The sequence below is a fragment of the Seriola aureovittata genome, chromosome 20 (genome assembly GCF_021018895.1).
Source record: "Seriola aureovittata isolate HTS-2021-v1 ecotype China chromosome 20, ASM2101889v1, whole genome shotgun sequence".
Lineage (NCBI taxonomy): Eukaryota > Metazoa > Chordata > Actinopteri > Carangiformes > Carangidae > Seriola > Seriola aureovittata.
Genome location: NC_079383.1, coordinates 3,604,486 through 3,628,318, shown reverse-complemented (window position 1 = coordinate 3,628,318; position 23,833 = coordinate 3,604,486). Strand labels below are relative to the sequence as shown.

The window sequence follows — 23,833 nt, the reverse complement described above, 5'->3', positions numbered from 1 at the left end:
AATGTAGGTACCTTGTATTTCAGCAAAGGGACCTCTGTATAATAAGAATCCCAGACAGTCATTACAGTTTGTAATTTTTCCTGGAATAAAGTTTTAATGTGACATTATGTTTCAGAAATTCAATTACAAAAAGAGGCTGTGTTTTATGTTTTTCTGATAAACTGTCATGGCAGTCCCGACAAGTACAGTGCCACTGCAGGGCCTTGTTAGTAAAAACATGTGAGGTTTCTTCTCAGGTCGGGGCAGTACGTCTTGATAAGCTGGATCTCCCAACTGGGTGTGACTGAAATCAGCATACTGTTAATAAAATACAAGAGGTAGGGGTGTATGGCTACAGGTACTGGTGAGACCATGAAGTACGGTCCAGGTTTGGCTGGGCCATATGACAACAAATCAGTATCACGATTATTTCAGGATTTTACTTTGATTACGATTCATGAACGATTACATCTGCGCTTATCGGTCTTTCCTCTTCTCGAGTCATGCACTCTTCATATTTGGCAATATGACTGTGCTCCAAGTGATTCAACAAATTGGTGTTGTAACCTTTGGTCACAATCCATGTTGCATTCACCACCGTCTGGTAGTCGTGACTGTCAAGAGCCAGTGAGGAGGCGAGGTGTCTGTCTGCATCGCCGTCTCCAAAAGTCTCCGTTTAAGGGGCTCGAAATTCGGAGCAGTGGATGCCAGGTATAAATGTAGTAAAAGCGATGAAAACCTATTAGTGTGGACACAGTCTGAGGCCCAGTGTTTGCACTTGTGTCATCCATCACCGTCCGTTACCAGCTTCACTTTGAGTGAACGTGGAATAACATCAGTTGGACGGGGTGGAGAAACCTGACTGAACACAAGGTCATATTTTTTATTTTATTTTACTTTTTTAAAAGGTGACGCATATATTGGAGAAAGTAATTATCGAATTGACCAACATGACTAAGTCTAGAGAGGTTTTACATGTGGTTTTTTTCAGTTAATTACCCCAGCGCTATAATATGTCTCAACGACTGTGAGGAAAAATAGAACATTTACAAAACAACCTACCATGAATGTCCTCTTGCACATATTTAACTGGCCGACACAGCATGTTGCTGGGTGATGTTGCACTGCATTGCAGTCAGTTTGTGTGTGTGCAACAGCATGAAAGCCTTTGAAGACAGACTGCATGCAAGACTGGACCCCTGAGCTCGGGACACCGAGTTGAACTGAACTAGTTTGTACGATGTGTTGTTCAACTATGTGAGAAGGCAGTTTCAAATGGCCAAATTCAAAGCCAGGGTGTAAAAAACACACACACTTTCAGACACTCTCCCCTGGAAGGCATTCAGTGTTTCACTCAGCTGCACACACCAAAAGTGAAAGCTGTAGAGAGCAGTTCACTCTGTCTGTCCTCCTCACAGCTGACCACCACCTCCACCATCGCTATGTCAAGTGGGTGTGAATGTCAGATTGTCAATTGTTTGACAAGTTACAAAAATGTTGGACACAGCCCCCCTCCCTCCTCCAATTCTGACATTAAAAGCTGTTGGGGGGGCATGTGTTTCAGAAGCCATCCAACAAGCACTTCCACTGGAGGATTCTGACAGCTCTATTCTCATTTTGAAAGATTTATTGCATCGAGACTACAAAGACACACAAAAGACACGGCGCTCTGGGAGAGAGATTGGGAAAGTAGTGCGATGCAGCCAGGTCGACGCTATGACAGCAGGCTTCTTGGCCCATCTTTTAGCGTGGACATTTGGTTTAAATGCTTTTGTCTTCACACGTGGTCGGACTGGAGGAGGGAAAAGTCAGAGGGAGCTGCTGCATTAGAAACAGCAGGCAGCATTTCTCCACACCATAGATACAGAGGAAAGGTGAGAGGTAAGGAGAGTGCAGGAAGACTAAAAAACAAACACCCTCTCTGTATTACAACACCAAAAGGAGCAGTTGAATGAGGAGCTGCAGGCTAATCAACAGCATTTTAAACCTGCTTCATGATCCAAATGACTAGATATTAAATTCATGGATGAACTTGATTATCAGATACTCTGGAAGCAGCACTACTTAGCTGTGTGACTGTAGCAGGCTACAGTAAACCAGCCTGGCTGTGATGGATTTTCTATGCTGAGCATGAATAACTTACAGCCTCATAAGTAAGCAGATCTCTACTAATATCATTAAACTAGCCCGGGGGCTGACACGCCCCCTTATCCCCGTGCACCACCTCCTGCAGCCGCCCTCCACTTCCAATGACAAATACCCTGAAATCACATAACTATTCAACATCAATATTTTGACATTTCATTCAGCTGACTCTCCAGACGGAGCCATTTATTTAATTAGCTGAATAAAAATTGGCAGGAGAGGCGAATTCAAAGTTACGTGACCGGGCCTCAGTTGCCACAGGTAACCTTTTTAGAGGGACTTGGTGTGGCAAATTGATTGCTGAGAGCGCAGACTCATCATGAGTGCTAATTTTCAGAGGCAGCGCACAGCGGAGTGGGGGAAATAAGAGGCGATACTTATAACAGAGGGAAACAGGAGAGGGGGATTAGCTTGTCATTAGAATAAAGAGCACAGAAGAAGAATCAATTTCAGGGTTTAAAAAGCTGACGAGCACAGTTCACTTATTTTTTCCCTCCCTCCATCTCTGCCTCTCTGAACTCACCTTCTGACTGAACGACGACGTACAGGATATGGAGGTGAGCTTTTTGAGGAGGTAAGCTCGGATTTCAACCTTTAAGATACCTCTTCTACGACTGGCTTAATTAAGATCTATTCAACCACACATTGGCTGGAATATGATAGAGTTACCCTCGTACCAGCGAAGGCAGGTAATAAAATATCATATTACTCACTTCTGATATAAGAAAAACTCCATCATCACTTTAGTCCCTGTCAGCCGATCAGAAGAGAGGATCTGAGCCTCTCTTCTGATTGGCTGGCTGTTTTCTGAGTGATCAAAAAATACAGCAGATTCCAGGTAATCAGAGAAACCAAATCCTGCGAAGTTGGATGGCGGGTCCAGGTGGGCGGGGCTTGGGGCAAGGTGATATTAAAGGTACTACAAAGCCACATTTTTGCACCAACATGATGTCAATCATTATATTTTCTGTAAATATAATATTTTATTAATTTTGTGCCAATATTTGAGGTCGCTACCAACAATGGACATGAAGATATTACAAATAAAGCCAAGTGTTTGAACATTTTTCTTCATTTTCATGGCATCAAAATGGTATGTGAGCTAGCTAGTAGCAACATAAACATGTACATGGAAGTTGCTTGCTGTGTGGTTATTAAGGGTACAAAGTACCAGTGTTCTTCTATTTTTCCATCATACAAAAATAAACACAGGTTTGAGAGATATTTTACCTCTGTCAGAAAAACCTCCATTTCAGGATTACAATTTCTCTCCATGATTATTGTATTTCTGTATTACAGAAATTGTAAGAAATGAAGGATAAACATGTTTTCAGTACGTTAACTGTGATCGAGAGCATTTGAGGCAATATTCTCTGAATTAGAAGACGTGAAGATATTGCTGTGACCTTTGAGCACACCAAGCATGAATCCAATTCAATACTGTTCAAATTATAAGATTAAAGGATAATCATTTTCATCACATGCAATTTCTAGTGCATCATTTTCTACATTTCACACAATTTTCCATAATGATATTTGATTTTTTCATTAAGTATCTTATTCTTTTTTGAACATGGAATATAAATTTTAACCACTCCATTGAATATATCCCTGCATCGATCAGAGCTAATGTATTTTTCTATCATGAGGCCCTGACAGTAAAGAATATAGCTTGAATTAATGACCTATGGTAAAATGATCCGACAGAAAACATGTATTTCTTTACTCCAATCAATATTTCAGAGGCTGGGGAACATAAGTAGAGATAATAAGGGAAGACTCTGCTTCTTCAATATGGATGTTCTTTCTCCTAACAGTAAAACAATGCCTTTAACTATGTGAATTTATCTATGAGGGGAACATGAAAGGACATTGGCACTTTTTACACAAAAAAAAAAACATACATTAAGCTAGCTAAGCCACATAACATTTTGTTCCTATCGAAATGACCGAAAAATGCCACAACTTTTTTTTTTATTCTTAATATGTTCATGTCCATTACATATCTGTATCTGAAGACAACATGCAAAGTGCAAAACAATGGGTGTGTAATACTCTCTCTCAATATCACTCTAGTTTAGGAGTTTTGCTTTTTTACAAATCTAGGCCCTATAGAAAATCACACTGAGAACTTTGTCTTGTTTGTCTACAAATTTTTTGGTGAGGCTGCGAATATATATTTCTAAATATTAATTTCTAAACATGGCTTCCCAGAAAATGTGAGTAAATCTGAGATGGTGCTGCAACCACTTCTGTCTGATTTGACAAGTAGTGACTCATTAAAGTGTTTTATATTATGGTTTTCATTATTGGCAGTCCACCTGATCTGCCTCCAGGTGTGCATGCAATGGAAAAAGCCTTGGAAAAAAACAATTCTCCCAGCATGCCGTTGGGAACTAGACCAGGAAGGAAGCTCGGAGCTGATTACCAACCAGTTCATCCTACCATCTTCTCACCACCAAAACCCTGACCCCCTGACCCAGACCATCATGTGCCCGCTGTTTCACCGGGGCAAGTCTCGGGGACAGGAACCACACAGGAAATGGTGCAACTCGACACGAACAGGAATTCACGTAGGAGGAGGGTGATGGTGAAAACAAAGTACGACAAACTTAACTTTTCTTCCAACGCCACATTACAGCTAAGGTGAGTCTAGCACAGCGGAGGCACTGATGCATTTTTTTGGGGCCAGATTGGGCCCACGTAGAAGGAGCTAAGCTGGCTGTAGGAGGCAGTAGTGGAAGGATTTACCATTCACAGGGGATTGCTGAAGCAAGCCTCGATGCTGTGGCAGGAATCAACTGAAGACAACCTCGCAGTGTCGCCTGTAGAGGATGCTGCCAAGACTCCTCACATTACTGATATGGAAGCAAGAAAACATATTCAATTAATACACTAAAGCAGACAGCAATACTGGACTCTCCAATCCAATCCGCTTATAGAACATCTAATAGCATATGAGGAGGAAGCACATTGTGCTAATTTGTCTTGTCTGTGGAGCACTCTGACAGCCCCATTGATGCTGACATCTCTTTAACATGAGGTTAGTGGGTGTTTGGCCTCCCCTCTAGTCGTTTGTGAGCTGCAGAGCCTGGAAATGATTAGGCCTGGGAGGGCAATTAGCCTGAGCATCGCTGGGCTAAATATAGTCCAGCTTGGCCCAGCTCTGCTCCTGGGTCATATCCACACTGCAGCCTCCACGCAAGCATGTTAGCTCAATCTGGATCCCGTTTGTTTTATGACTGATGCGAAGTCCATGCTGACTCAGATGAGATAACATAACTCAGGCGTCGATCAGGTGTCCCGCGAGGGCAGGAAGTGAGTGGGAAGGAGTCGTGGAAGGGATCACGTTTGACGGGGAAGCACATGTTAACCTCGATAACCACAAAATATGAGCTGGAGTAGCATCTTCCTCAAGTTGGCTGACTCATATTTATTCACTCCGTCACACTTTAAATGTGTCTACATGCTGTGCCCTGCTTTTTCACAATCAAACCTCTGGCTTGAATTCAGCCGAGTTTCACAAGAAATGACCCACGGTTGGGAAAACATGCTTTCCCACAGCCTTACACCAACTAAACGGAATGCAAAGAACGAATGCTTTCCCATCGCAAGGCTGCCCGCCCCTCTAGTCCCCATATTTCCCACCCCCTGTGAGAAAAAAAAAAATGCTTGAGATTTTATCCTTAAAAACAGGAGGTTCGCCCACTCGTTCACCTGGGACGGCTCTTGGACGGCAGAGGCAAGCTAGAAGGTTATAGGAGCCTGGGAATGTTTAACATCAAGAAAGCAATCAGAACATAGCCCGAGCTCTGGGAATTGGACAGGAAACATGGAGAGTAACCCCTTCCTGCCTGAGAGGAAAGCGAGGAGGAAGTGATTTGGGTTATGTGATGAATTTCTACTTTAACCTGAAAGAGAGCTGTGCGGGCATTTATAGGTAAACTAGATTTTTTTTACAAATGCTAAATTTAGCCAGTGCACATGGAGACTTTTTAAGAACTTGAAAGGAACCAGTTTCACTTCTCCTCTAAGTAACACCGTTTTGGCTTCCTGAACCTGATCTCTGCTGACAGCAGTGTTCAGAAGGGTGATGTGTGAAGACCCAGGGCTCAAATGGATACAAGAAAAGCACAGAAAAAAGGTAGTGGCCTCTAACTCAACATAGACTCTGCTTCAATTTCCCCATCACTGACTTGACCCTATATGTCTTTCAGCACACTATGTAGGCTGAGGTGAAACTTAAGTGGAAATGTTCTGGCACTACACTGAGTTTAGCACAAATTGCACAAGACAGCTCAGGAAACAGGGTTTTGCTTTGTACCCTAAGAGAGAGAGAGAGGGAACACTTATCAGCTGGTAAAAACCTGCTGTAAGAGGCCTGTTCCTGCACTGTCCTGTGAGAAACAGCCATACACAAGCACATATACACAGGAGCTGCAACAAACAAGAATCTTCAGTGACGCTGACTGTAAAACAAACCACACTGTAAGATTCACTAGCTAAAAGCTGGGGAACAGAATCCGATTAGATTTTTCAGCAGTCGTTGTAAAGTAAATGTATATATGTATGCACAAGGCTTCTGCGTCCTGTGAGCTTTTTGTATGAGGATCGTGCGAGCACAAAGGTCAGTATCAGTGTGTTTACATGCACTTAAGTACCCAGAGTACAGCTGGCTTCCTCCAGGAAGCTGATTTCCTTAGAATGCCATGTAAACGAGAAACCTGGTTTCTGTATTTGGTGGGAGCATTAGAGGAAAATTATTTCCCAGGTAAGAGTTCACCAGGAGACCAAAGATATCTCTGTCATGCACCATGGCAGATATCATGTACAAGTTTCTAAATGGCTTATTACATAAGAAAAAACTGCTGACAGGCAAACTAACAGTGTGTCAGTAAAGTGGCCGGATGAGAAGAGAGGTCATTACAAGTAAGGCATTACAAGCATTATGTATTCAAAATAAGTCCAACTAAAAACTAACTGAGCTGCGACAATCACGTTTTATTTGTCACATGCCAAGGTACAATGTACAGTAAACAAAGAAAGTCTCAGCAGCAGACTGTGCAAAACTGAAAAACTAAAATACTTTTTTTTTTTCGATATTCTGAAACATATTGCATATTGCATGAAATATGGGCCCAAGCCTAGTATACATGCCGTCCCATTTCCAAACTGATTTTTCAGAATTAAGTGCAGTCTTGTGCAGGATTTCCCGCAGCATTTTATAAAGCAGGTGAAACTACTAGCCTGTAATAAAGAGAAAAAAAATCAGAGCAGCAGGTCGGAATCTCAGGAAAAATCGAAAACCTTTTTAACAACTTGTAAAAGAAATTAGCTCAATAATTCACAATCAGGCACCTGTGTGCATGTCAATAAAGTGTATGTTAAGCTACTTGTAAGATTTTATGATAAAGGTAGAATTTATCCTGCAGGGACCATGAATACTGATTAATATGTCAGTCCATTCAACAACTGTCACTCTGAACCAACGTCGATCATCTGCTCATTCTTGATGGAAAGTCGGGCAAATGCCAAAATCATATGGATTCATCCTGCAGAACCATAACTTAACAAAACTCCATGCCAATCCATTTCGTACACGGTGCACATGTTGCACTATATAAGTGAAACCTCTGACCTGCTGGTGGTATTAGAGGAAAAGTCAGGGCATCGTTAAGATTCGTTCTCTGGGGACCATGAGTGTCTGAAAAATGTCACAGTAATTCATCCAATGATCGGGAGAGGGAGGGGATGGACCCAGGTGATGGACTGACCGATCACTGCTCTCCCAACAGCCGCACCACAAGCTACAAAGACTGAAGAAGTGACTGAAGACAAACTGTGGCGCCTCCTCTGTGTAAATCAACCACTGACCGAGACAGTCAGTGTTTATGGCAAGAGAGAAATCGTTGCCGTACTTCCCCAAGTCCCATGAAGCATTGCTCTTAGTGCAGTTCTTGGAAAAGATGGGGCATTTAAAAAGTCAACACAGTAGCTGACAGCACCACCTAAATAGCGCCTACCAGAAAAAGCCAACTGGACTTAATCCCAGCCATAAATTGCATCCACTGCGTGCCCACTGTATGAAATTCCCTGTAAGACCTAACATTATGGCCGTACCCAAAGACGTCCTCGCAGCTTATAGCAGCAGAATAAAACTGGAAAATACATCCATCATGAAGAGAGGTTATTTTGGCAGTGTGCAGTGATGATAAAAGTGTGGACATGCTCAGTGCCCTGTTTATAAACTGTTTGTTAATCTATCATTTGCCACAAGAGGGATGAGATAACAATATGGTGTGGCTTACAGCCAGCGTGGCTGCCGTGGAAAGATCGAAGCGTGTCCTTGGAGTGACATTATTTATTGAAATAAATTCACTCAAGCTGAAATATGTATAGCGAATGCATTATGAACAGTGCTTCTGATGGAGCAGAGAGGGCTTTAACTCGGCGTAACATTGGCTTGCCATTTTCAACAGATGTCCCTTGTGTGACACACGGCGGGGATAATAGAGAGGAAAGGGTCTGAACGCTTTAATTTACCCCTTTCATGAATGGAGGGGATTTCCTTTTATGGCCTATTTGAATGTATAGACAATTTAGAGTCCTTCACCGAGCAGAGATTCTGATCTTAATTACTTCGTTAATTAGCTGTGATTCAGAGGGAGAAGCCTTGCCCTATCCAGAGTCCCACTGCATTGCTGAGGGGGCTCCTCAGAAGCTCTCACATCCTCGCTCTCATTTTAAAGCACCAATTCTGCACTCGTGACACTGATTTGCAAGTCCGCCTTTGCTGAAGGTGGGCTTTTTTCCTCAAATGTCAGCAAACCCCACAGAGCTCCGGCTCTCCAGCTCTACTGCCTGGGGAAACAGAGCAGATCAGACCTTTCTCTCCCCACCCCTCCTCCTCCACCCGATCCGCTGTAGACTTATATCACACGGATGCATTCCACAGATTTATGTTTATTGTTTTCCAATGAAAGACGGACGGCCGGTGCAACATCCTGCATGCTCCTCTCACTGTGTGATAAATACGGCTCCATCGCTCCAGAGTGCCTCAACGTGGCCAATCGATGGAGCATTTAGCTAATCACAGAAGGAAGTAGAGGGCAGGAAGAATAAAAAGGTTTGTCATCGGCAGTGGGCGTTGAATGAACTCGCTGGACAAATAATTACACTTTTCATTTGCTTGTAATGCTTACTCCCAACACTGCCTCGCAGGTATCACTCGTCAAGGCGGATCATGAGCTTTTTCTTGTACTTCTTCCTGATTGCACACCACCTACAGCAGTTGGTGTCTTGAACAGGCAGTGTACACCTTGGTAGGCCTTTTGGTACGCAGGCTAGCTTGAGAGAACAGCAGGATGACAGACAGAAAAGGAAAGGTAAGGTCCAGCTGAGGCAGCTGCTTGCTATTACTCCACCTCGATCCCCCCCCCTCACCCACCACCCCTGGCAGGAAATAAGCATCATTTAGTCCTGACAGGTACATGCTGAAGCATTGCTATCTCTGCTCTCAAACCAACCAAATAATGGATTACAGCAGTTTAGTATTAACCTTAAGCCTCTCGTGTCTTTGCCAAGGTTAGTCAGTTTCATACCTCTCAGAGAGTGAGCGTATACTTTCCTGAGCGGGATAAAACATGAAGTAATACTGGTGTGCCGTGTCCACGTGAGTGAATGTGTGAGAGATTTTTACCAGCGAGGAGAGTATCAGCTTGCACAAGCAAAGATATCAGAGGTACGAACGATTTCTATCTGTGTGCAGTTGCTGCTGAGACAGAAAAACAGAGCAGCAAACAAAGAGAAACCTCTCCTCAGACATGTGAGGTGCTTTTCTGGTTGTGAAAAGCAGTAATTTAGAGGTCTCTGGTGAGCTGTAGAGGGCTTAGCGTGTCCAATTGGATCTAGAGTGTAGCTGCAGACCTGCCTTAATGCACTGCCAGGTCACCATTACTGTGTGAAAATGGCAATACGAGGCCAGTGTGGCTGCTTGTAGCTCGGGGCACATAAACAATGAGGCAGTACGAGCAATAAGCTAAGAAAATCCTCTGTATACTTGGAGCCACTGCCCTGACTGTTCCTACCACTCGAGCACGTGTTCAAGACGACCAGAGGTGTAACATCTACACCTGAGTACTAGAAAACTATGTAATAATACACTTTCATTTGATAGTTGGTCAGTAGCTAATGTTAATCCAACTGTCTACCATTAAAAACAAATGTTGCTGTGGTATTCTAAGAAAGAATTAGCACTGACGACACATTGAAGGACGGTTCTGGCCCAATTTAGGAGGTAATATAATGGTCCTGTGATTAGTGAGGTCATCCCACAGTCCAGACAGCCGCAGCATACTTTCTACCTGCTCCAGAGGCGCCAGGCCAACAGTAGAGCTGAGCCGGAAACCCTTAAAGAGATAGTTTGGATTATTTGACGTGGGGTTGTGTGAGCTACTTACTGTTTTTATACTCTGTCAGTGTATTACCTGCAGTAGATTCAGATCAGGGTGCTCCCAGGTTAGAGTGTAAGCTTTATTTTGAATATGTTCACCACTTTATCTTGCTGTTGAACTCCCGTATTACTATGCACAAGCGCAACTGCGGTGCACCGTGTGCTCGTGTGGAGGAAGACGGTGGTTCAATAGTTGCAAAATTGGAAAAATGTAGTTCCAAAGTAAAGGTCTTTTTTGACGGCAGATTGATGAAAATATTCAAAATAAAGCGTACACTTTACCTGATATTGGGTTTTTTTCTGTGGGCATTTTTAAAAGTGGCTGAAACACGTTTTTGTGGATGACTGCATCCACAGCAGCTCATCACTCAGCTTCTGTGCCAGTGCTCCTGCTGCTTCTTTAAACTGGGAGCTGATCCAAATCTACTACAGGTAATACACTGACTATAGATAAGTACCTCACACAGCCCCATGTCAAATAACCCGAACTATCACTTTAACATCGACTTGAAATAGAAGTTAGAACCAAACTGCGACTATTTTCATAAATTAATTATTTGTTTTTTTCAGTTTTATTAAGAAAAAATGCCAAAATCTGCTGGTTCCAGCTCCAGTATTTGATACTTTTCTTTCTTTTATATGATAATGAACTGAATATCTTTGGGTTCTGGACCGACAGTGGGACAAAAGAAGACGTCACCTTTGGAAACTTTAACAGGCATTTTTTACCAGAAAAAATGATTACTCGAGAAAATAGTCAGCAGATTAATCCATGATGAAAATAATTGTTGGCTGCAGCTCCAGTAGGAATTATAACCACAGCTGCATTGAACTACAGAGGAAGTTCTTCATTAAGGATTGTTAGTCGGTTCAAGAAAGCATTTTTCTTCTGTGGCTCCAAAATTGACTTAGTTAATTTAATATATCAGGAGGACCAAGGGGACCTGTGCTTTTCCTCTCACAGACTTCTGTCATATCTTTTCAAATACAGTATTTTGGTATCACTTCATTTGGAGCTCAGTGGCACTATCTCTCTCCAGAAGGAATATCAACAGACCTAGTAGTGAAGAGATTCTACATGGAGACCGTCAGCTGACAGCGCAGCATACCTTTGTAAAAACCAATTCCCTGTAAACACGTTCACCATTGTTGATTTGAGCACCATAAACCACGTACCTCTGAGAAGAGTTTAACATCCAAACCTTTCCAAATCACATCTACAGACTACAGGCAGAGACAGAGAACATGAGAGGATGAATACGACCTGGAGCTGTAACGGGCTGGGTGATCTCCACCGCCTGGATAAGTGAGTGCTCACTGTGTTTGCAGGGTATTCATTTGGAGCTCAGTGTGCTCAGGTGCTCCTGAGCATCCAACACGTGTGCCAAAATAAACTATAAATACATTAGTTCAATCCACAACCAGCACACTCCACACAGACACACCAATTAAGACTGAATAGAAATTTAACCAATCCTTGTAATTATGGAAACTGAAACACAGCTTCAGTCTATAGTGATAATAATAACACAGATAGCCTACAGCCTCACAATACTTTCAGTGGAACTATTTCATATCCAGAGAGAAACCATGGGCCAAGACAGGAGATGTAGGGACTGTGGGCCTAATATTAGCAGACAAAAATGTCCTGCTTTATCCTGTTTTCACCCTTGTCCTAAAAATCTCAAATGTATTAGTCTTTCCAGTGATATAAATCTAATGTAACATTAGTACAGCAAATGAGACTGTGTCAAGAGAGAGTTAGGGCAAAATAAAATGCCCACAAACAGACAGGAGAAAACAAGCAGTCAGCTCCGTTGTGTTGTCTGTGACAGCCCTGCAGGCCCTCGGGCTCAGGAGCCGTTTCTCCTCTACAAACAGCTCTGTTCTCAGGCCCCAGATGTCTCATTACTGTAAAACAAGCAGCGAGATGAGCGACTTACAAGCCACTGGCCCACAACGCTGCCTCCCTTTCAATTAGAAAGGATTAGCCTAGCCTGAGCGGGCCTTCCTGTGCTGCGATACGCTACCTTGCATCGCACAGGACAGCCATATGTCAGACCTAAATAAATTAAAGAGGAGCTGAAAGCCTGGTGATAGCGGAAAGGGAGTTATGGCTCCACTATGAGTGCACAACAGGCTTAATAGGAGGGGGATGCTGTAGCTTCTATAAAACTTTACACCCTATCAAAGGGCATGAGCAAAGACACAGGTATACACCTTCGCTCACTGACTTTCATAAATTAGACCTAAAGCAGCCCACAGTTCCTCAGTAGATTTAGAAGTTTTACTCAGCATGCATTAATCAAGTGATAAAGCCAAGCCAGCAAGAGACATTTCTGCAGTGTCATTCTTTGGCTAAGCCGACTGGACAGATCCCATCCCATCCCATGACATGTACTGTAGGAAGGATAGCAAGGCCCTCGCAACGCCGCCTGCATCACTCACTTTTATGGGCGTGGGGCGGTGTGGGGTTTAACAAGACGTTTTACTCGTCAAGCGAACCGACATTACATAACCATAAAACGATGAGGTCCACAAATCACTGGTTGACTTGTGACGCAGGGGCGGGCTGGGCTTGGTGTGTGGCTCACAGCCCTGCCAGCAAATCGTCTTGTGTTTGTGGGTGTGAAGTGTAAAAACAACAACACAGAATGAGATTTGTACTATAAGCTGTTTGCCCTACAGACAGATGAAAGCAGCTCATGTGCTGGAGTTTCCTTCACCCCACATGAAATTGAAAGTGCAGCTCTAGAAATCCAGCTACGCCTGCTGCCCGCCGCTCACTCGCCTGCATCATTTTCCAGGGAGTCTGTGCCATAGCTGGAGTGACTCCACTGACCAGGGGCGTCTGTGGTTGAACTGCACTAGTCCGCAGGTCCGCAGAGAAGCAGGCAGGCAGGCTCCGCTATGCCTGACACGGAGCACCCTCATAGGGGGAACGACTGAGTAATGGCAGGGTAACTTGATCCAGGGCTGGAAGGGAATGGGAGCAACCCTGACGCCTAAATCATAGCTGTGGGATGGAGAGGGAGACACACAAATGTGTTTGGAGGAAAGATAGGCAGGGAGATGAGAGGCTGAGGAGACAGTGGGTGGGAAAAGCAGAGAAATGAGCAGCGGGGGGGGGGTTAGACAGTATATTTGAGAAACAGCCAAATGACAGGGGATGAAAGTGAACGCCTCTCTGCTGCCTTTCATGCGCGTGCCGCACCCACCGCTGGGGTGGGAGGGACCTCAGAGGAATGACAAGGCGTGGGTTTGGGTTTCAAATTCACAAGCCTCTCAGACAGAGTAAACTCACGTAGGCCCAAAATGACTTACATTTTCCCCTATGTCTGGAGCTAATTGAGAAATTTAGGCTGGTAGACATAAATAAATGTATCCCTCTTCACATCGGCCAAATCATTTAACCAGGAATTAACCTGTCCTGCAGCTCCATAGGCTGACACAGCATCACTATCATATCTATAGCCTACATTTTATTACATCTACATGTATTGTTTCCACTCTCCCTTTTACTATGTTGGTCTCCCACAAAGCTTAATGTTGAATAGAAACCTAAATCAATGAAAGGGAAAACAAAGGGTCAAGGGAAACAAGTCTGCAAACAATTTAAATCCACAATTAGTGCATGGCATCCAATCACTCCATCCACATTTCAGTTTTGATATAGATACTGATTAATATTTAAACACATATAACACATTGATGGCTTTAAACTGCAAGGCTGGAATAAGGCGGGTAACTGCACCAGGACCCCAGAACTCCAGGAAGTGCACCACTACGGCACAATATTACTGAGATGATAAGCGAACATGGTTTTTTTTTTTCCAGTTTTAGTACGTGATCTTGAAGAGGTTCCCTTTGTCAAAATCTGGTTTTAACACCTTCACTGCAGAGTCCTAAATGACTCAACAGGTTAATGGGGTAAATGGGCCTCACACCTTATTTTTACCCTGGGCCTCCTGGAGCAGGTTAATCCAGACATGTTAAAGTGCTCTGTCTTCTACAACTACTTACAATCACAACCTTAAAAATCTTAGTATTAGTATTAGATTTATGCTTACATAAAAACATAGGGATACAACTAACAATTATCTTAATTATCAATTAATATGCTAATTATTTCATTATTTTTGGTCAAAGAATGTCATAAAGTAGGGAAAATGCTCATAACAAATTCTCAGAGCCTAAAGTATCTGATTCAGTTTATTACCATTTAGGTGAAAGAAAAGCAGCAATTATTCACAGCTGAGAGTCATTTAATTCATATTTTCCTGAAAAATGAATTAAATGTTATTATTTTTTTCAGGCTTTATTGTAGTAAGACCTTTAAAGGAATACCCGGCTGAAAAACAATTTTACCACAATTACCACTACATAGGAATTTAAAAGTACCTACACAAAAATAGAAAATAATAAGAAACCCCCGAAACTAACAGTAACAGTAACTCTCACAGCAGGGAGAACCCGCTAGGCCTCTTTTTCATGACATTGGTAGAACACCACTTCTGTTTTTTTTATTTAGCATTCATTCACAGACAAAGAGGAAGAGCCTGTTCTACATGTTGCAGTTTCTTTAAACTGGTTTGTGCAACCACAGTCTTATCTGTTGCTGGGGTTAAGGGCTTTGCTCCACGGCAGCTTCAGGGGTAATAAGGGAGGGGCAAGTGCTGCTCCCTCACTTTCCACACCCGTTATTTATAAAAGCTGAACTCCATCTAAAAGTTGTCTGATGAAACTTTTTTCTTTTTTAAAGGAGACTTATGATGCATCATACATGCATCATTACAGTGAGCGAAATGACAGGTCTACAACCCAGCAGCCAGTAACAGTGACCACACAGGTCTGATGCTGCTCATGATGTTACCGCATGACGACAAATTTTTTTTTTTTTTTTTACACAACGGACAAAATGGTTTTGCTAGAAGTGGAACACGGCCAGGAACTATGCTAATGCTCCAAGGAGCAGCCTAATATAATGATATGCCTTCACTGCCTGAAGCCTACAAATCCCGTTAAAGTCAGTCATTAGGCTTCACATGTAATTTTCATTAACTTTTCTTGGAAACAAGAGTCAAGCAAGACCAACAATTTAGCCGAAAAAGAAATATTCACCAGACTATTACTGAACCACATCCTCCCCTTTTCCACCCACAATATGGTCTCCATTCATTATTCAGACTAGAGATGCACTTTCCTTGTTCTTCAACTCTCCACTCTTGACATCTTTGGGCAGCACTTAACAGACGGGATATGTATCAGCCGCTCATAATTCAGGTATAACTATAAAAAAAAAAAATCTTTAAATGAGAAAAGACGACTTCATTGGTTTTAATCAATTAGGCTAAATCAAGTGGAACCTTGTGTTTTTTCTACCAGAACTCACACAAGAGGATTCACTCTTTGAATGCATCACTGAATTAGCCAGAATATTAATGTTTTAAGGGGAGAGCTGTATTTAAATTCAGTTTTGTGGCACCTATACTGCACACATAATGTAGTGAAGCTGTAATTTAAAAAAGTAGGCCAAGCCTTACAGCAAGATTTAACTCAGAAAAACACATTGAGAAGCAGCTACACGGCGTCCAATCTGCAAAACAGTTCATGCAGAATGACTGGCTGAGTGTTTGGCTGTATTATCAAACCCCTCGTGTAAAATGTCAACAAGATTTGGGAACGCTCTCAGCTTTCTTTAGACTTTAGACGTGTACTTCAAAGCCTGGCAATGAGTGTGGCCTGAGTACAAGAACCTTGTGTGTGTGTGTGTGTGTGTGTGTGTGTGTGTGTGTGTGTGTGTGTGTGTGTGTGTGTGTGTGTGTGTAATGGTAACATGATCTTGGTTATGATTGAGCGGAAATGTTAGACAAGCATCTAAGTTTCCTCTGCCTGCTTCCACCCTCCTCATCTCGCCGCACATGAAACCACACTGGAGCTGCTCGCCAGCCAAAGTAAACGCTCCAGTCATTTGCATGGCGTGTGTTTACACTGGATGCCAGGTTTACATGCCAGCCCCTTACTCATATTCTGGTGATAAATGATATCACGCAGTGTAATTCATCTTTCATAATCATTGTATGCGATGAACCTGAAAGTGTGAGGCATTTCCCACAGTGAGCAGTAAGATAAAGGAGGCATTCAAAGTGAAACTCTGCTGTACATGTGTGTGTTAGTGTGTGTGTGGGAGGAGAGGGTGTTCCTCGCTCTGACTCATCTATAGGGCACAGAGCTGTTCTGACTCGGCAGAAAAACTTGTAGAAATGTGTAGGTTTAACAATTTTCCAAGTGAGCAGCAGGCTGCTCTGAAAGGAACAGTAGAAGTAAATAAAATTTACCAGAAGCAGAATCAAAGCTGATTCATGTATGATTAGCTTTATAAATGTTCTTGCAAATAACGGTAAATGGACTGTAGGGTCTGAAAAGACCTGCACTCATAAGACAAACAGAAGCAGCCACTTAAAGTAGAGTGGAGCATTTTCTAAAGCTGGAAGCATTTATGAGTCCGATCAATCAATTAAAAAGAAAAAGTATTTATCTATCTAGCCATGCAGAGATTTCTGGTTTTATTTGCCCAAATTATAAAATACCCACTGTCGTTTCCTCTGTAAAACATCAGAAAACAGTGGAAAATACCAATCATCTTCTTTTGTCCAATCAACAGTCAAAAGCCTTAAGCAATATATAATTTATTGCGATGCAAGCAGCAAATTCTCACATTTGAAAATCTGGAACTGTCCAATCTTTGTCAATTTTGCTTGAAAAGAGACCAATTATCAAAATGAATTTTCTTTTGACCAACAAATCAATTACTGGACTAATCATTGCAGCTCCAGTTTTCAAAGGGACTGTTTCTGCTGTAAGTTTTCCCAGTGAATACTGTTGACCACAGAACACACCATGACCAAGCAACAAGCCAAACATCCAACATGTAAAATGGGTCCCGACGCAAATGTCACAAAACTGGCAAAAAAAGTCACTAAAGTGATCAAGTCCAGATCTGTAGCCAGGATTTTACATACTGTGAGTCCTTGTCAGTGCTCCTCAGTGGACAAATTATGTATAAAACTATGATGACACTGTTTCTAAACAGGATCAAACCTAGTTCAGTTTTTCTTTAATGCATTCCTTGTTATTATCAGCTAATATCAGCCTGGTTAATTTCATGGTCAAGCTGTTCAATAATACTATCTGTACATGTTATTTCCCATATTTGAAGGTGTACATGCTGTTTTTAAAGTCTTCTCTACACTGTCAGGAATAAAAAAAAAAAAGAGCGTTACCAACAACAGACTCTTCAGGGGGATGAGTGTCACATTCTGTTTGAATGGAAGAATGTAAAGCACAATGAGTAACAGGGAAGAGTACATCCATGTTTAAATGCTTTTCGTTTTTACAGTCAGGTAAGCTCCTTGAAGAATGAGCTACATTTATTTAAGTGATTTATTTGGTATTTCATCCCTAGATTCCTTGATTGTATTGTATATTTCATTATTTTATGTGAACTCTGTGCCCTGCAACCATGTTCCTGAATGAATAAATCATGTCGGAAGATAAATGATAATTACTCAGTTGGCCTGAAAGCAGTCAACGTTTCTTCAAAGTACTGGAAGCAGCTTATAAAATATCCATCATGTGTAAGTTTCAATCAAGCAGCCAACACGGAAGTGCCGAAAACTGCAGTTCCTCTAATGAGCACTAGAGTCAATCCCCATGACCCCTTTATGACAACTGTAGTTTTTATACAACTCTACCATTTAAATTTTATCAAGGCTTAAAGTTATGCATAATTGAGGGCGTGGCCGCTTTGATTGACACCGAAGTCTCGGCTCCACACACGCCCCACCTCTCCCCCACCTTAGGTGGAGTCAGGCACTGCCAAAATGGCGACAGCGGGGCAGCCCACTCTGAGCTTCAAAACCGCTCTCCAGAAACCTATGGGTGACATCACAGAGGCTACATCCATCTTTGTTTGCAGTTTATTGTTTTAACAGTAGAAAATTAACTCCACCCAAGCAGCTAAATGTACAAAAAATATATGGAGGACAGAGACTTAGCGTCCTAAGCTAGTAGCTGTGGCCCCCAAAAATAATCGGTTTATTCAGATTACACGTAAAAAGAAAATTATTGGTAGCTGCACATTGCAGCACTGATGCTGAGAGCACCACAAAAAAAGCTGAGCCAAAATACCTCAATATCTCAGAAGAGTGATGACAACAGTTTGTTATTGTGTTAATTAGAATTTAGTGGCACTGGCTCCTGTGATCATCAAGAGGCAGCACAGAGTAGGTATTGGCTCCGTTGTAGGAGTTTCTGTTATGAGTGTGAAAGCTGTACCACATGCTAAAAAGTGTTTGCTGATTTGTGTGGTGTGACCCACTTTACATCATCAGCACAAAATAATTTTGAGTCAGCACTTTCTCTACAGAAAAAAACAGGATTTACAGTAAAAAAAGTTCTCTCAACAGGTCTTAATAATGTTGCCTTAACATGAGTCAGACCTTTGTTTGACTGATCTGACACTGTCAAGAGTCTGACACACACAAACCAGAATTACAGAATTACATCAGGCTGAGATCAGACCCCTTGAGCAAGGCACCGAAGCCTGTCTGTGCTGGGAACCGCCCACTTCTTCATTAGCGTTAACTGGAAAAGTGAAGCCATGAATGAAAAGAAAATACTGTTTTCAGTCAACTTTCCCCACATAAAGACCTCAGGCGTGTGGGGTTTGCTGACCTTTACAGCTGCTTTTATGTGACAAAAACTGGGCTGCTGCAGATAGTGAAAATAATAAATTGTTGTATCTGGAAAGGAAAACCAGGAACACTCACTGGAACATATACCACAGCGAGGGAGACTTCCAGTTCCAGTGAGATGGCTCGGACTGGAGGGGAATTTTCTCTTTCACCTCTCCCTGAAATCCATCTTCATTTCACCACAGCTGATCATATTCCACACTTTTAACATCTTAGAGGTTCGATCCAAATCTTCACTCTGATCACTGATGAAACACCTCAGGGCCAATGAAATGTCTCAGACTGGCAGGAAAACCGCACACACAGCTTGTTGACTGAGACTACATCAGTACCCCAACGTCTACAAGCCACACGAAGTGATGTTGCACATGCTTTCCTATGAAACAGCAGGCCTGAAAAATGCACCAAGGACTTGGACCAAGACTGTAACCACTCTCCTCTCTGTGGAGAAGTGTAAGAAGTATAAGAAGAAATGCAGAAACATAAAGAGTAAAAAAAATATTATTACTGGGATTAACACAGAATTATGTTCTGTACCACAGCCTGTAGCCTGATTTTAGCCTGAGTACTCCACCATAAAGTAGTATAGGGATGCACTAATACTAATACTGATTCTGATAGCTGAGACCAGTCACAAATCAATCACATATGTACTCTAAATTCAAATATGTCTCACTATGAAAACCTAATTAGAATGATTTTTTTTATATAAAAGGTAACATTAAGCGGTAACTTTCCGATTTTTTGTTTTACTTTTCAGATAACAATTTATAGGTTTGTAAATTGCAATGTTATAACTTTGTCGTTAATATATACATAAACACACACACAATGATATAGACCATTTTCTGATATTTCAATTGAGAAATCATAGTTTGAAAAAAAAAAAAAAAAACCTGATGTGAAACTTTTTGGCCAATCCAATGATTGAATTACTTGAGAAATCAAAGTACTTAATCACATGAGCGCATAAACAAAGCAAAACCCTGTAAGTCCAGCCCAGCTGAATAGTTTGAGACATGGTTTGTGATGGCCTGAGACAGTCAGAAGTAGTAAATGCAGCATGGTATTAACAGCTTCTGGCTGCATGTCTCACAGTTGACAGATTTCATCTGACATGTATCATCAATTGCCCAAACATTGGGCCAATCTGCACAAACTAAATTGTAAATTGAATTATACAAAGTGCATAACATAAGAGTCAGCCAGTACCAGCAGGGCTATGTCTTTGATTTCTGCTCTAACTAGGCAACAGCTTCTTCACTGCATTAAGCTTATGTTATCAAGTCCACAGCAACAAAACAAACTGAATTCACCTAATACTGATTCCAACCAGGTTCAAGGAAAAGGACATGTGCTTGATCCAAGCCTGCACTACACAATGAAAGTGACACACCCCCTCGTCTGAGGTTCACTTCTATACAACGTACACCTGCACAGGTGCACATCTAGCACTGCTCACGTCGAAGAGGAATTGAGGACATTAAGTTGTGCATAACGCACAAAACTATTGTCACTGTGTGTTTGCACATTTCTCATGTCTTGTTTGTGTATGTGCACAGACATTGCTGCAGGGAATCCTAAACTAATGACGTATTTGTGCGATGCACAGCTGCAGGGTTAGCCACAGGCCTGCTCTGCATTAGCCACACACACACTGTTTGACAGCTCATTCTCATTTATCTATCCGCTTCGTGTTGCGTGTGCACTTTCACTCAAACTCAGCACTTTGTGACTGCTGTTTTATGAGTTTGAAGCTGTTCGTCACACTGTAACTACAGACCAAAGCCAGAGACCTCTCCTGCTGTGTGTAAAGGCTACCGTGACAACATTGCAAACGAGCCCTTATTGGCTTCATTCTCTCGGTCTAAAAGCAGCGGGCTGGGTGGAAAAGTTGGATTAACTTTAAACATGTCTCACCTGGATCCCCAGTTATGTGGCGGGAGCGCCTTCAGACTACAGAGAGGCTCATTTTTTCGTAAATATCAGGGAAAACCGTCGATCCTCATAACTGTTTCTCTCCAGCCATTTTGAGTCAAACTGTCGACTGGATCCGGCGGGGGGCACAAATACGACCGAATTATTTATCACTTACATTTGTCAGGATATGCGTACCAAAACTAATAAAATATTGTTAATTACATTTTAAATTTCTGTTTAAGTTAACAATATGTGTTTCAAACGGGTGAGGAAGTAATATCTTACAGTTGCTTATTTCGCCGTGACACCCCGTTCAGGCAGAAATGGTACGGCTCGTAAGATTCCGGGGACCTACGTAGCGCTGCTCGGTGAAAGCAGCCAATGAGAAAGGCAGCTGTGTAGTAACCTGTAGCGGTACAGCGCTGTCACTGTCAGACAGCTGAGAGGCGTCGAAAACACCTAAGCCGTTACTTTAGGACATTGTAACGATAATGTAACGTTGATGTGTAACCTCAGGATAATATAAACAAGCAACGATAGAACAAATATTCATCTAAATGAAGCAACAACGTAAAAATGAACAAATTACAAGTGAACATCCTCCATTTGAAATTTAAACTATATTAATAGAAAGTCAGGATACAGTATCTGATGCATTTTTGACCATTCTTTATTTTAATCTGTCTCTCAGTTTTTTCAAAGTGCAAACATTGCTGTTCTCTTTAAATAAAGTATAAAATATTAAAAAGTAAAAAACAAATACTCATTATGCAGGAGGAGTGGACTCTGTCGATGTTATTTTACATTATACAATTTGATTATTATCATAGAGCATTACAATATAAGCAGCTTTAATTGTTGTATCTAGCTGAAGTAGAGCTAATTTTAACTGGCTGATTAAACTATTCCTCTCCTATTACTGATGCAACTGATCATGTCATGATTGATATCTGATGCACTTAATAAGGTCATTATTGGCATTCATACCAATCCGGTGTATCAGATATATTCATCCATAATTTTAAGTATTTTTTATAGTGGTGGGTAATTTAATATCCTGTATAACCACCAAGACAGAGTCACATGGCCTGGAAAACTGGCAACTGCCCCAGACTCCATGTCAATTGGTTATAATAATATAAATAATTGTAAGCTTGTTTGGAAATTTGCACCACTAATGTTCACTATCAGCTCAGGTAGGATTTGCATACTTACTTGGATAGGTAGTCTTTATTGTCCCGAGAGAGAGGTGTTTTCAAAGCCTGCACATGTTCAATTTGCACATGGAAAGCAAACTGATACATGCAAAACACACATTGGACATATGGTCACATATACATATATACATTCATCCCCCTACATGTCTCCCCACATATACTTATATAGGCATACACATGTCCACATGCCCCCATACACATCTGCTGTTCACATAGTATTCAGTGGGGTATATTATTTAACACTCCTATACCCCTAATGGTCAAAATCTGTGTTAAAACCTAATTTAAGAGCTTATCATATATATATATATATATATATACATAGTGTATTTTCCCAAATGAGGTTTAGTTAAACACAGACTATAACAGCATATGAGTACTATTACAATGGAGGGAAATGGGTACATATACATTGCAATAAATGTTATGGGGTAAAAAGTACAATATTTTTCATGGAAATGTAATAAAAGTAAAAGTATAAAGTAGCATGAAATTTGAATACCCAGCAAACCACAGTGCTAGTGCTTAAAACTCAAGAGATACTAACACCGCTGCAGATGTGTGCATCATGTGTGAGATTGAATGAGTGTGATGATACTTGGAAATTTGAATGTGCACGTCTTGTGTCATGTATTTTGTGCTTTATGTTTCATGTATGTGAATGTACCTTAATTTCATGTTAGCATTAATAAGAGATTGTAAGCAAACCCTCATGGTGGAAGGCATGAAATTGAATAAAGAGAATTATGTTGTTTGCTGTTTTTGTTTATGCTGCAGGCAGCTTTAGGAATCATATGAAAGTCCATATTAATTAATGAAATACATTATAAGGTGACTCAGCTATGACACAATTGCATACCCATAAACACACACGTTTCGACACAGATGTAAATTGACACACGCATACACACACGTCCTTTCTGCTGGTGTTTCACACCACGCTCTTGAAGCAACGAAGCATGGTGTTGTTAGTTTTGCAATTTGAGTCACCTGGGGCTACACATGTCCTGTTGTGTTAACCACTGTCACAGCCCACAGTGTATAGTTTGTGGCAGGTGGCAATGCTCTCAGCCCTTGCGTTTGTTTGTGTGCATGTATGACAGACGGACAGAGACGGAAAAAGGTGCATTCAGTTGCATTAGGATTTCTCTGTGTCTTTTTCTGTCTCTTTGTTTCACACACACACACACTGAGAGGCACCAGCAGCGACAGAAACCTTGAGAACAAAGACGTGTGATCAGGAACTTCAGTACAGGTGTTGTCACTGCTGCTTTTCTGAAAGGCTCTGTTTCATGCTGATAGTGCTCGGCGAGTAATATCAATATTTCTCATCTCCCAAAACAGGATATGAAAGAGGGCTGCTT

The 23,833-nt window shown here is 41.7% G+C and overlaps 1 protein-coding gene across 2 annotated transcripts in view; it reads right to left on the bottom strand.

The window, feature by feature from the left end:
• Positions 1-21,392, bottom strand: part of znf438 (zinc finger protein 438) — a 48,946-nt gene extending 27,554 nt beyond the window's left edge. The window contains exon 1 of one of the 2 annotated variants that reach the window (XM_056364611.1): positions 21,253-21,392. The gene's annotated coding sequence lies outside the window, so the exon portion shown is untranslated. The remainder of the gene's footprint in view (positions 1-21,252) is intronic. The other variant, XM_056364613.1, reaches the window with a different exon arrangement.
• Between the last annotated feature and the right edge of the window lie 2,441 nt (positions 21,393-23,833).